The sequence below is a fragment of the Gorilla gorilla genome, chromosome 3 (genome assembly GCF_029281585.2).
Source record: "Gorilla gorilla gorilla isolate KB3781 chromosome 3, NHGRI_mGorGor1-v2.1_pri, whole genome shotgun sequence".
In the NCBI taxonomy this organism is placed as follows: domain Eukaryota; kingdom Metazoa; phylum Chordata; class Mammalia; order Primates; family Hominidae; genus Gorilla; species Gorilla gorilla.
Window position 1 is genome coordinate 106597875 of NC_073227.2, and position 12750 is coordinate 106610624.

A 12750-nucleotide genomic window follows, 5' to 3' on the forward strand; every position below is an offset into this window, starting at 1 on the left:
CTCATGCCAGTCAGAATAGCCATTATTAAAAACCCAAGAAATAACAGATGCTGGCAAGGCTGCGAAGAAAAGGGAACTCTTATACCCTGTTGGAGGGAATGTAAATTAGTTCAGCCAATGTGGACAGCAGCTTGGAGATTTCTCAAAAAACTAAAGCTAGAACTACCATTTAATGGGATTACTGGGTATATACCCAGTGGAAAATACATTGTTCTACCAAAAAGACACATACACTCATGTTTGTTGCAGTACTATTCACAATAGCAAAGACATAGAATCAACCTAGGTGCCCATCAACAGTGGACTGGCTAAAGAAAATGTGGCACATATACACCATGGAATACTATGAAGCCATAAAAAAAGAACAAAATCGTGTCCTTTGCAGCAACATAGATGCAACCAGAGGCCACTATCCTAAGTGAATTAACACAGAAACAGAAAACCAAATACCTTATGTTCTCACTTACAAGTGGGAACTAAACATTGGATACACATGGACATAAAGATGGGAACAATAGGCACTTGGGACTACTGGGGGAAGGAGGAAAAGGGAGGCAAGGGTTGGAAAACCACCTATAGGGTACAATGCTCACTACCTGGGTAACAGTTTCATTCATACCCCAAACCTCAGCATATACAATATACCCTGTGACAAACCTGCACATGAACCCTCTGAATCTAAAATAGAAGTTGAAAAGCAAAAATATAAATAAATAAATAAAATGTCAGTTTCTGTTATTTGCAACTAACCACAACCATGCTGTGTTTATCCTAATACCAATATCCCATAACCCAGTTTCTAAAGTCTCAGAGGGCCAGGTGTGGTGGCTCAGGCCTGTAATCCCAGCACTTTAGGAGGCAGGCAGATCACCTCAGGTTAGGAGTTTGAGACCAGCCAGGCCAACATAGTGAAACCCCATCTCTACTAAAACTACAAAAAAATTAGCTGGGTGTGGTGGTGCACACCTGTAATGCCACCTACTTGGGAGACTGAGGCTGGAGAAGAGTTTGTACCCAGCAGGCGGAGGTTGCAGTGAGCCAAGATCACGTTCACTGCACTCTAGACTGGGTGACAGAGCAAGACCCCCTCAAAATAAAAAATAAAATAAAATAAAATAATAAAATAAATTCTTAGAAGAGCAGTGTCCCTAAGGCTTGCTTCTGAAAATGTGGTTCACAGACCACACTTTGAACAGGAATGAAGCTTGTCGAGCTGGTGTTTGAGACAATAAGCTAAAGGGAAAGGAAATCCCACTGGAATGTTAGCTCCTTGAGGAAGAGCACACAGTCTTTCAAGGCATGTCCCATTTGCCCAGAACACAAGTTTTTCCTAGTTTCGGGATTGACAGTAAACAAAGGTAGATGTCTATTATTCATGGAGACTTAATTGACTGTTATAATAATACAGCTATTGATTGGACTGATGCAAAAAAAAAATGGCCCATAGTTTGGGTTTGTCCTTAAGACAACCCATTGCAAATCAAACACTGGAATTTCAATCTGTAACTTTTAATGGATGACTTTTAATAAGACTTTTACATTAGATAAAGGCCATGGCTATCTTTGTGTTTCACAACTGGGAAAAATTTAAGAAGATGGAATAATTATCGAAGGGACTAGATTAAAATGTAAATGCTACATTATTTATGTGACAGACAAGAACTCAGGAGAAATTTATTGGCCTTTCAAGAAAAACTCTTAATTAAAAACTTAGATGATCTGATTATAGAGATAAGCTGTTGCTCAGGCTTATATAGGCTAAGATTTCATAAGAAACTACAAAATAATATTCAAATAGTGAATCATTTGAATGCACAAGCAGAAATCTCCAGAATGTTTTGTGAATTTAATGTGTAATGGACAATGTTTATGCATGGCTAATCAAGAATTCAGAATTCTAATGGAGACTTATACCATTGTTATGATATTAAAGGTTATTCCCACAGGCAAATATTGTGTTTAATTTTTTAATTCATCCTATTGTAATTCTGATAATTGCTTGTTTCATAACTGTATTATGGACTTGCTGGATATTTAGTCAACTGCAAACTAGCCAGAAAAAGTAGAAACGCCAATGGAGATCATTTAAAAAATTATACTGCAACTATAAAGTAGTAACAGAAAAGGAAACTTGTAAAGGTAAATACAGATTTTGGAGGAAAACAAACATATAATTTAAAATTTTCCCTGGCACCAAGAGGGGAAAGAGTATTCTCCCTGCCCGCCCTTAGGACACTTGAAGTTTTAAATGCTTTATATGTCTCTCTGAGGTGTTTATAAATCTTTTTTGAAAGCTTACTAAGCCTCTTGCTAGTTCTACATCCTAGGAATGTACTTCCTGAGGCTTCAGAGGCATTTCTTTGAAATGGGAACATCCAAGAGGACGGAAGTCCCCTTGTTTCCCTATGTCTGTGGAATCAAAGTCTAGGCACATGCTCCGTGATGTAATTTCCTGCTTATCATTAAGACACAAGAGGTTTTATTTTATATTTTGATAAAGACAATGAACATGCATGTAATAGGTTGTATCTGCTTGGCTGTATAAAAGGGTGAGATTTCATTCCCCCTTTTTCATCTCCTTAGCAGATCATCTGTAATGTGTGTCACAGTCTGATTTAATGCTTATTCAAAAAAACACTATTTTGTTCTTTTCTACATTTTTATAAAAAGGATTCACTGGTTTAGCAGGAGTTTTATTTCTGATTATATTTCCTTAACCCAGCTTACCAGTAATGGGGTATAATGGGTATAATGGGTATAATAATTCCTATAGAAGCTAATTACCCTCTCTCTGAATAAGCCCTGGCCCAGTTCTGGAAAGCCATGTAGAATATGTCATTCAACATGAGAAGACTGAATAAAACAAAACTCATCTGGAAAACCATGTAGAATATGTCATTTGACACCAGAAGATTAAATAAAACAAAGCTGATCAATATAATCTACCAGCAGTGCTTGGCAGCAGAGACACAAAACTTCTAAATAGTGTGTTCTTTTAACGTTAATTCAACAGCACTCCAATACCAAAATAGGGCACGTAGGAGAAATGCAATTTCAACACACAAGAGAACAGTGTCCTTACGACATGATAAGACACAATGAACCGAAAACACTTTGAAGGATTTATAATCTGGTAAAGTAAATTTCCCAGAAGGCTGGAGCTGTGCCAATTTTAACTTATTTTTTACAGCATTTGGGTAAAGTGCTGAGAACACTTTCAGTGTTCCAGGTGATGATGCTGACAAAAGGGAGTGTTCATCAGGTTTGACTGCCTGGATACATGGTTTTATAAAATGGAGAAAGAAGTGTATTCATGATGCTTTGTAAAGCTAAATAGCCCTTTGATGGTTGCTTGCAGTGCAGGTTATCAATGTAAGACATTTTCATGTCTGTTTTTCTATTCTTGTATATAAAGTGTGTGAAATAAAGAATATTTCCTACACTGTGATCTGTAGAACACCAGTGTCCCATGAGATGTTATCTGTGCTCCATGTGGGAAAAGGGGGGTTTTCGAGTCAAATAAACCTGAGAATGTTCTTGAAGTTTTACAATCTAGGTTAGCATATTAGAGGTTATGAGAAGCCACATAATAAAGAAACCCAATTAATCAGCACCTCACAAATTATTTGAGCATGAATCCTCCTCCTTTCTCTTTTCAACAATTTAATAATAATAGCTATTATTTATTGAGCATTTACTATGTATCAGACAGTTTTATATACCCTTTTACATGTAATGCAATACTCACTGAATCCTCACAAAAACTATATGAGGAACATGCTATTATTATCTCCATTTTACAAATAAAAAAAAATAAGGCTTAAAAGAGTTAAGTAATTTGCCCAAGAACACAAAGCTGTGGTAGAGGAAGAACTTGCATTCTGGCAAGCCTGACTCTAGAGGCTCCATTCTGCTGCCTCTACTTCCTTAGCAGAGAGCTGCGCATGCTCAGTCCATTCCTTGCCTGGGAAAATTGATTCACTTCAGTTATTTTCATTTATTCCTCTGAACGACTTCCATTCTATGGTTGGTTGGAGTTATGTTCCCTGATTTTCATAGCTATCAGCTTCGATGTCATCATTTCATTGTCCTTTCTCTCTGTATTTTGGAAATACTTCTTCCACAGAGCTCTGTGCCTCAGTTTCCTTGTCTGTAGGAAAGGAATAATTCTACCGGCCTCATAGGTTATTATGTTTATTATAAACAAGACCTAAAGTGAAAAGTCCTTTGAACAGCAGCTTGCACAAGAACCCAGTAAATATTAATGATGATGCTAATGATTGTTATCAGAATTATTGTTGCTGTTGTCATCACTGATTCTGTCTCGACAGAGAGTCAGCCTTTTCATGGATATAGAAAACACTGTTCTGGTAAGAGTTGGGTAACAGCATTTGAGTGCCTAAACATGCAGTACATATGCAGTAGGAGGATTATGAATCCCTTGTGAATAGGTATAGATCTTTAATTCTGTCAAGGGCTTGGAGTAAGAAAAGAATAAAAAGTCTTCATAGCTACTCTCAGAAAAGCAGGATTTTTATTTTTGTCCATGAGGACTATCCATTGCCTTTTTCAGTCTTATTTACATGGTCTGTCAATGAATGAAAAATCCTTGTAATCTAGCAGAAGTAAATAAGCAATCCTCATTTTTGTTCCTGTTGTGGCTTTTCATATTTTCCTGTTTTTATATTTAAGGTGGAAGGTGGGAATAAATGCAGTAGAGTAGACCAGTAATGTGCTCATTTTAACCAAAATCATGGAATCTTACCTTTAAAGACCATTCTTCAGCAAAATTTATGTATTCTAAATAACACTTTTTTTGTTTGAGATGGAGTCTTGCTGTGTTGCCCAGGCTGGAGTCCAGTGGTGCGATCTCGGCTCACTGCAACCTCTGCCTCCTGGGTTCAAGCAATTCTCTGCCTCAGCCCACTGAGTAGCTGGGATTACAGGTGCACACCACCATGCCCAGCTAATTTTTGTATTTTTAGTAGAGACGGGGTTTCACCATGTTGGTCAGGCTGTTCTCCAACTCTTGACCTTGTGATCCACCCACCTCGACCTCCCAAAGTGCTGGGATTACAGGCGTGAGCCACCGTGCCTGGCCTCTAAAAACACTTCTAAGATGTCTTTCTAGTTCTTTACGTACAACTCAGATAGATTTACCTATCTGAACAGAGCAATTATATGAGTGTAGTGTCATTTCATTCATGAATTTTAAAGAAGCCTAACATCTGTATAGTTACCGTATTCATCAGCACTCTCCAGAGAAACAGAATCAATAGGATATATATACAAAGAGATTTATTATAGGAATTGGCTCACACAATTTATGAAAGCCAAAAAGTCCCATGATCTGCCTTCTGCAAAACCAGTGGTATAATTCAGCCCAAGCCCAGAGGTCTGAGAACCAGGGAAGCCAATGGTATGAGTCCCAATCCAACTCCAAAAACTGGATAACCAGGAGCTCCAATGTCTGAGGGCAGAAGAGGACAGATATCCGAGCTCAAACAGAAACAAATTCCGCCTTCTTCTGCATTTGTGTTCCAATCAGGCCCTCAACAGATTGGATGACTCCCACCCACATTAGTGAGGGCAATACTCTTTACTTGGTCCACCAATTCAAATGCCAATTTCTTCCAGAAACACCCTCACAGACATACTCAGAAATAGCATTTTACTAGCTATCTGGGCATCCCTTAGCCTAATTAAGTTGACACAGAAAATTAAACATCACAGTTACATGTATTTTTAAAGAAATGTGTAGACCAATAAATCAAATAAACTATTTGCAATCCTTGGCCTACAGAGCAATAGATTATCACTGGATAGCTTTCTATTCTTTGGATCTGAAACCTGGGACATCATTGGATTTCTAGTCTAGAGCAGTGTCCCTGAACAAAGGCTTTGGGGATGCAATCTTTTAGAAACTACCACATTATTCTCATAGAGATTCTGTTATTTCTCTCTCCCATCACTACCCAGAGAACCAGCGTTACTGAATAGTAATGATAATAATAATAATTACAAATAACATTTGTAGCACTTGCTCTGTGCCAGGCACTGTTCTAAGTACTTTATATTATTAACTCATTTAATCTCATCCTTATAGCAACCAGATGATATAGGTTCTGTTATTATCCTCATTTTACAGATGAGGAAACTGAGGCAGAGAGAAGTGAGGAAACTTGTCCAAGGTTAAAGAGCTAAAAGGGGCAGAGTTAGTAAATGGCAGAGCAGAGATCCACTCCGAGCAGCCTGACTCCAGAGTTCCTGCCTTTAATCACAAGACTGTGCAAAATGAGGGCAGTGTGCAATCCTCAAGTACTTCAAGAATGAGGAGGGGGGAAGGTTGTCATCATCTCTGGAGCTTGAACACATCCATCTCCCCACCTAATAGTAGCCTCAGTCTGAATAACCCTGTTAGTTTGTTGATGATGCTTCTCAGTGTCAGTCAAGCCTCACAGAAGAGAAGTTTAAGGCTGAACCAAAGGGATTTTGAAAACTGGTAGGTAGAGAGCATGTTTGAGCCTGTTTGGGAAAATGCTGGCACCGTTAACAGGAATTGAATATCAGATCTCTCTGCCTTAAGGGACTTTAAGCTGCATTCAAGAAAAACCAGAGTATAAACATGCCATTTCAGTTCAATGAGGAAAACAGAATGATTTGCTTGAGGTGTTATAAGTGGAAAAAGGAGGAACATTTACCCACCCGGGTAAGGAAAGAGGATCATGAAAAAAGGCTTAAAATAACAAAATCCATTTTCTACGATCATAGACCAATAAATCTAGCATTTTACCTTTATAAACAATCCACAAAAACTTTTTTAATATGTTGTATCTGCTTGTCATTGTTAAATAAAAACACTGTAATTCTATTGGAGGTAATTCTAGTTTTCAGTTTTCTAAGTACATATTAATTATGGACTATTTCTATCAAAGAATCTACTCACAAAGTTTTGTTCTTTGTTTTATTTTTGCCAAAACTGCACCATATAAACTTGACATGTGCTCTAAATACATTCTTGCTCTTTTCTGTATGGTGATCTTAAGAATATTCATCACAAGATAGGAAACACAGCTGCCATCGTTTTAGGAAAGAAATAGTCATGAGTAATGCTTTAACACACATTTCAAAGCATCAGGGGTTCTAAAAATCTCAAGAGAGTTGTGACTTTTATTGTCCCTATATGTTCTAAGCATAATGCAACTTTGTTAAAATGCTTACATTAAAATTACTCCCAATAATCCGTAGATTACACACTACTACATAAGTCTATTTAAATCGCTACTAGAAAACCCAATCACTACCAGAAATAATTCAAGTTAGGATAATGTTCAATAATGTTGGTGGTATCTGGAGTAAAGATACAGCTTAGAATTTGTCTAAAAGTCTGATCTAATGTTTCTGCACTGTTAATATTCTTGTCATAAAAGTGTGACTTACTGACTTGGACCATCAAGCCTTCTAAATATATGGAAAGAAAATCTATATGTGAAAACAGAGTAGAATTAAGACGTTACCTAGATACAGTCTTCTGAGGTTACCACTGGAGAGGTGATGACCAAGATCAAATAAATTGAGTAACATATGGAAATGGTATGGTGGAGAAAGAATCAGACTGCAATCAGGTATCCTAACGCTAGTTCTGACTTCGTTATCACCTGCGAAAATAGCACCACCTCTCTGGACCTCAGCTTCACCATGGGTAAAATAAGACATTTGACTAGATGATCACTAATGTTTTTTGTTTTTTTTTAATTTTATTATTATTATACTTTAAGTTTTAGGGTACATGTGCACAATGTGCAGGTTAGTTACATATGTATACATGTGCCATGCTGGTGTGCTGCACCCATTAACTCGTCATTTAGCATTAGGTATATCTCCTAAAGCTATCCCTCCCCCCTCCCCCCACCCCACCACAGTCCCCAGAGTGATCACTAATGTTGAACTCTATGAAATCTAAGATGCTCTAATGTTATCTTAAACTCTTAGCATTTTTTTAGCTATAAAAACCATGATCTAAAATTTCAGATGCTTCCTGAATGTCACTCAACTATTTTCTAAACCAGAGATGGGCTGTATTGTATCCAGGACAAGGTAGTTGATGATCATGATGCCCAGTATCTCTAACTAGCTTAATGCATTGGGGAAACACCAGAGGTTCCTTGAATTGCTTCTTTAGGGAGGGATGAGTCCAAGTAATTGTTAATTCAATAAGTGTCATTTTAGGAAAAAACCCTGTGTACCCAAGTCTTTTATGAGCACTGGAAAATCAGAGATGAATGTTAAAGTCTTTCTCCTCCAGAGGCTCATAGTCACATAAGTCAGAAAAATAACTTCTCATTAGATACAATTTTAAGTGCTATGATAGGTTTTTAAAAAGAGAGATCTTGAATCATTCATTCTACAAATAATTATCAAGAACTTGATATGTGCCAGGCACCATTCTAAGAAAAAGGATGAATATAGCAGTGAAAAATAAAATTAAAAAAAAAGACCTTGCCCTAAATAGGCAACAGAAAGATAAACAAATAATAAAATAAATAAACACTATACTTTCAGGTGGTGATGAAGGCTATCAAGAAAGATGAAATAGAACAAGGAACTATACACTGGTACAGAATTATATTTAGATAGAGTAGTCAGATATGGCCTCTGCTTTATGTGACATTTAGGCAGAGACATGGATAAAGTGAAGGAGCATTTAGGATATCCAAGGCAGAGAGAACACCTAGAGAAAAGGCCCTGAGGCAGGAGATGCTCGGATGAGTGTGCAAAGTGCCAGGGAAGGTTATGTCTTGAGATGAGGCAGAAAAGATAGCCAGGGGCTAGATTATATAGGGTTTTGTTGGACATGGTAAGGAGGCTGGGTTTGCTTCTGAAGGATGCAAAGTCAGGGAAGAGTTTTGAGCAGAAAAATTAGATGATCAGATTTTTATTTTTAAAAGACCATTCTAGATGCTGTATGGAAAATGAAGAGGCAGAGAGCAACAGTTAAGCAGGGAGGAAATTAGGAGACAGTTTCTATATTTATGTTAATATGCACAAATATTTTCAGTTATAGCATTATATAGTATGGGATATGTTAATATATGATAAATTATGTTTCTATATAATTATATAAATCACATACATAGCATTATGTTATATAATAATATATCATGTTGTTATATTCCAACAATATTATATTAATATTATATGTATATGTTATAATGCATTTTATAATTATAATATATAATAGCGCTATATCTATTATATCTATTGTTCTTTAGTTTTATATTCTTAGAAAAAGATGGTGATGGTTTGGAGTAGTAAAGTAGCTGTAGAAGTAGAAATACTCATTTGAGGTAAATATTTTGAAGTTAGACCCAACAGGACTTGCCAATGGATGTTCTGTGGGATGGAAGAGCAGAAAAGGGCTCGTGGAGCAATTCTAAGTTTTACCTTGAGCAACTATGTGAATAATGATGTCATTTCCTGAGGTGGAGAAAAATAAGGTGAAGCATTTGTTGGTAGTGAGGCTAAGAACTGATTTTGGACGTATTAAATTTGAGATGAGTATTTGACTGTGTAGATGAAATGTTAAGTGAGCAATTGGATATACAGATCTAGATTTCAGAGAAGCCAAGGTTGGAAATACAGATTTAAGTGTGTTTGGCCACAGGATAGGATGAGCTGAACAGGGAGGAGAGTGAGAAGAAAAGAATTATGATGGCTGAGCTCTAGAATTCTCCAACATTTGGAAATCAAGAAAAGGAGAAACCAGTGAAGGAGCTATCAGCAAAAGAAGAGGAAAGCTGGAAAGTGGCCCTGTGGTAGCAGAGTGATCTACTGTGACAAGAGCTGCTAAGAAGGACAAGTAGTTTGAGAATTGAGATCTGACTACTGGATTCAGCATGTTCTTCCTTCTTCCAGGAATGCTGTTTCAGATGTCCACATAGATGGCAACCTCTCTTTCTTCAGGTCTTTACTCAAAATTACCTACTTGGTAATACTGGCAACGGCCAATCTATCAAAAAGCCAATCTGCTCTCCCAGTTATCTGTATCCCCTCTCCCTGCTGTATTCATTCCTCTTAGCTCTTTATCATTATGTAATAAACTAGGTGTTTTACTTATTTATCTTACTTATTATATATTTCCCTCATTAGAATTTAAAATACATAAACACAGGGTTTTGGGTCTCTTTTATTTGTTGTGACTTTGTCAGTACTTAGAATGATGCTTGACTCCTGGCTGGCACTCAGCACTCAATAAATACTGATTGAAAACATGAATTGATGAATAAATGAAGCCACCATTTACTATATTAGATGTAGTAGCCTTATAAAGTTGACCTTTTTCCTTTCATTTTTAAATCTAAGCTTACCTCTAGCCATAGACTCATCTTCCTCTAGTGAAAAACTGGTATGTGAAAGGAAGCAGATACTTGCATATGTCTTTAAAATGTTGAGACTAGCCTGCTAAAAAGCTACCAGACATTATGTAAACCATTGTTTTAGACTTTTATGATGCAAGATATATAAGGCAGGGTCAACATTCTCAAGGAACACTCAGTCTGGTGGTGACTGAAAACTTGTAAATAGGAAAGCTATAATACAGCATGGTAAGTGCAACTATAGACAAGACCACTAGAAGTCTAATCAAGTGAGTAGATAACCAGACAGCGGGAGAACTGGGTCAGACTTCACCTGTGCATGATAGCAAAAACATCAGAAAACTTCTGAACAAATTAAGTCATCTGTTCACTAAATATTTATTGATCATTAGCACCATATTCAGCACTGGGGATAAATAAGCAAAAGAAACATAACCTCTACTCTTATGGAATTCAATCTAGCTTGATAATCTACCTTGTGTAATACCAGTACAGCACTTCAGAAGAGCAGCTGTTGAAATCTTTTACAGGTCCCGAGTCGGCCAATGCCAGATAGCTGTGCTACACATCACATTAGCCTACCCTAAGGCAACTATACAATGTTCTGATAAATGCTTCTTAGTGAAAAGGCCCAAGCATGCCCCATCTCTGGTCTAGTGGTTACAGAAAAAGTACAAGGTTTTATTTAAGCAAAGTAGTCAATGGAGCTATACACATTTTTTTAAAGAAATGCATATAGCTTTGGCATTTCAAAATGAGACATGGTAGTAAAAAACTAGATGCTACTGATGAAAAAATGTAGATTTACATTTATACCGTAGTATAAATTTCTAATTTTTTAGATAATTCATTTCTAAGCACTGTCATTCTTCTAAATAATTTATATTGCATTGGTATTTGCTAACTTCCAAACTGAAGGGATTCTAAGGAACTAAATGCCCTTTGATTAAAAGAGGTTAAGGAAAAAATGACTCATTTTGCAAGTGCTAATGCTATAAATTCCTATAAAATACAATATTTGGGAGTCAAGTGTAAACTAATTTGTGAATGGGCATATAACTTTTCCTGGATAATTTTATAAATTTTTGTACTTAAAGTGGAAGGTAATTTCAGGCAATCACAATGATTCCCTCAAGAAAAAGGACCATTACATTGGACTTTTTCTCATATCTTTCTGAGCCAGTTTTATTTCACTAATTGAGCCCATGGAGACAGAAACTTACTTAGATTTTATAGTATTGCTGATTCTGAAGAGTATTTATAGGAAGTTCACCAATTTATCAAGAACACTGCAAGGTTTTCAATATTTGTCTAATTATTAGAGTAAGAATACTTTTTAAAAATAGTATCTGGTATTCTATTTCCTATAAAAAGTTAAGAGGAACATCTAGAAATGTGTGCAACCGAGTGAAGTCCAGAAAAATATAATGTATTGATCTCGATGGCTATTAAGAAAATATAATACTTCTCTCCATATCTCTAGCACAAATTCTTAAGATGATGAAGCATAATCCTCATCATTTCCTTCTGTCAAACAACGTGTAGGAAGAAAAAACGTTTGGGTAAGTGAATGAGGAAATTCCTGGGATCAACTGTATCCGTGGTATAGAAATAATAGCTGTGGGCTGGGCACCCTTTAATCCCAACATTTTGGGAGACCGAGATGGGAGGACAGCTTGAGGTCAGGAGTTTGAGACAAGCCTGGGCAACATAGCAAGACCCTGTCTCTACAAAAAATAAAAATAAAAAATTAACTGGGCATGATGGTGTCTGCCTGTAGTCCTAACCACTCAGAAGGCTGAGAGAGTATTGTTTGAGTCCAGGAGTTTGAAGTTGCAGTAGCTATGATCGCACCACTGCCCTCCAGCCTGAAAAACAGAGGGAGACTCTGTTTCTAAAACAAAACAAACAACAAGAAATAATAGATGTATTTTGAAAAGTGCCTACAAGTCAAAGGGTGAGGACAGCTTTGGCCAAGGAGATGATATTGAGTATGGGAGGGCCAATTAAACCACTTCAGAGAAAGCGGTGGTGGTCTCTGGTCTCATAACTATTTTTGCATAACTCATTATTGTTTCTGTGTCCAGGCCATCAGGCTACACCCCTCCTCTTATGAGAAAGGTACAAATGCATAAAACGAAGTCACCATAAGATGTTTTGTCAGGAACGCTGCTAGCAGAGCACTCATCTAACCTAAATGTTTTTCTCTCCACATCTACAAATACAACTATGTCTATAGTTTAAACATATCACATTAAATAAAATTCACTGAGTCTTCAGAACGATCTAACATTTATTTTACATACTCTATTTAAGAAGGCAATAAAAGTGTGGATGTATTTGTATAAAAAAATTAATGTTCCAAAATGTCCCC

General features: G+C 36.7%; 1 protein-coding gene across 36 annotated transcripts in view; it reads right to left on the minus strand.

The window, feature by feature from the left end:
• The window catches only part of MAPK10 (mitogen-activated protein kinase 10), a 580277-nt gene that overhangs the window by 266984 nt on the left and 300543 nt on the right, over positions 1-12750 (minus strand). The gene's annotated exons all lie outside the window — the stretch shown is intronic.